Source organism: Canis lupus, chromosome 13 (assembly GCF_003254725.2).
Source record: "Canis lupus dingo isolate Sandy chromosome 13, ASM325472v2, whole genome shotgun sequence".
Taxonomy (NCBI): Eukaryota; Metazoa; Chordata; class Mammalia; order Carnivora; family Canidae; genus Canis; species Canis lupus.
The window spans coordinates 11135659-11138360 of record NC_064255.1 but is presented as its reverse complement, the minus strand read 5'-3'; positions in this window follow the sequence as shown (position 1 = coordinate 11138360).

Sequence of the window (2702 nt, the reverse complement as noted above, 5' to 3'; positions counted from 1 at the left end):
TACCTCTTGGTTTTGAATGGAAAGTTTATATTTTTTGATCACCAGGCATATGCCAGGCACACTGTTTTGTACTGTGTACTTAAATTATCTTTCAGAACCTAAGGAGGAGGAGAAAAGAACCTGAAGAAATCTAAATAAGCTTAATCTGTTAGATCTTTAAAAGCAGTTGGGGGACCCCCAGGTGGCTCAGTCAGTTGAGTGTCCGACTAGAGTTTCGGCAGGAGTCATGATCTCAGGGTCATGAGATCAGGCCCTGTGTCCTTGGGCTCCACACTCAAAACAGATTCTGCTGTTTATTATCTCTCTCCCTCTCCCTCTATCCCTCCCCCTGCCTCTAAAATAACTATTCTTTAACTATTTGTTTAAAAAAAGAAAAATATAAAAGCAGTTGGGAAAAATGAAGCATGTAGTCCAAAGCATGCATGGTGGGTTTTAACAAATATCCCTATCAGGTACATTCTCATAAAATAGTAGAAATTTATAATGTAAATGTTCTTGTTGGTCTAGTTTACATTTGAAAACTCAGAGCTAAGAACAGTACATATAATGTATATTAATGCAATAAAAATAGAGTCAATGTAACGGACAACATTTAAAGTCATGCGGCTATACATGATTTTGTTCAGGGCATTTTTTCCCTTCTCACACCTGAAATCTAAAGCATAGCCTGAGAAAATAGGGAGCAATGCCCCTTCCTTCACCACACAGCTGAAGGACAAGGCAAGGTGTTAAAACTCGTGCAATTAGGTAGGGTAAAAATCAGTTTTCCAGCCCCAACAGAGAATGACACCTCAGGCAATGAATACCAAATCATAGCCCCCAAAAAGCTGTAAACCAATATGACGGTAATAGATAAAATGTACAGGGAAAGCACTTTAAACCAAGTCCAGAACTTATGTATATGTTAGATATTAGTATTATTAATATTAACATTAGTATCATTAGCATTGTCTTTATTATCAGTACTGTAAAGTATCAATGATACTCATTCCTGGCCACCAAAACTTCTGCTTATTGTAGCAGCTAGTTCAAAACTTCTGCTTGGTGTTGGGACTGACGAAACTGTTTTGCACTTGATTGATGAAGGATTTGAGAAGAACTGGACCTAAAGAGTTGGATGGGGATGATCCCAGATTGGAATTGGTATTGGCTACAGTTGTTTGGGCCCAAAGTGGTGATTTATGGCCGTTAGACTAGAATGCTATTTTAGAAGCAGGTACTCTGCATTATCTTTGTATTTTTTGAGCAGAGAGAATAATCATGATTTTTCTTCATTTTTTTCCTTTCTTTATCTCTCTTAGTTTATACTATATCTATATCTATACCATCTTTATCTATCTAGAACTCCTACTTTGTCAGATTTGTAAAGCTGTATAGTGTCCTGCAATTGAATAAATTGATCTTTGTGCTCACTATGAAATTAAATTTTCAAAAAGTAATTAATTCATACTGTATTAGGATCAATGTGTTTTTTCTTTAAAAAGCTTAAATTTAAATGTATTTCTAATTAAGAATTAAACTGCTTATGCTAGATTAGTAAAACAGAAGCAATAAATGATCCCTTATTTATTTATTTTTAAGACACAAAATTAATATATGATTAGTCATTGATGAATGATTACACTTATTAGGGATGGGATTTAAATTTTCTTGACTTCATGTTACATTTGGGTAGACCTCAGCTTGACTACAACTAAATTAGAAGATATTCAGAAATGCTGGTTTGTGTGTGTGTGTGTGCACATGCTTGGTGGTGGTGGTGGTGGTGGTGGTGTCACAATAACAGATTGGACACCATTGTCATTTATATGGCAGAGGCAAACTCTCCAGCAATGTTTAAACCAGTCTTGAGCAATATTTAAATTGTTCTTCCCATAATGCTAAATAGCATTCCTGTTTTTTGAAATGCTGAGCTAGGGACGCCTGGGTGGCTCAGGGGTTGAGCACCTGCCTTCGGCCCAGGGCATGATCCTGGAGTCCCAGGATCCAGTCCCATATCGGACCTCCTGCATGGAGCCTGATTCTCTCTCTGCCTGTGTCTCTGCCTCTCTCTGTGTATGCCTCTCATGAATAAATAAATAGAATCTTTTAAAAAATGCTGAGCTACTGATATTCCTGACCTCTCCCCCAAGTGCTAATTATTAGCAAATGCTGAAGGGAATAGCTTTCTTCAGCTTACATGTTGGACTGATTTTGGAGCTACCTCATATGCAGCATACAATTATTCTTTTATTCTTCAAGTAGTGAACCTTATAGATGGCAAAGGCCCATGGTTATCCAGTTATATATAATATGGACTGGGTGTGTAAATCTAATTCAGGGTGTGGTTTTAGCAAGGCAAGGTGGCAGCATATCTAAGTCAAATCCTCAATCCAGCTTTTATCAAATAAGGCATGTATTTCAGTCTTTACATGGTTGATCCCACTACTTTTCAACTGGATACAGTTGTGAGGGAAAGGATGATAAATTTTAGCTGTTTAACTGCCAAGGGTTAATAAAGGTTCTGGTTTTTAGCAAGGCCTATGCAAAACCAAAAGGCTTGTGAGTTAATACAAAAAATCATGTAACTATAGACTGCTTTCTTTAAAAGTCATAAAGCATTACTGATTTATTTATCCAAAAGCATTGCTTCTAGGATTAAAGAGAGTCTTTGACCTTTGGATCTTTTCTAAAAAGGAAGATTACCAAATCAAAATTAAATA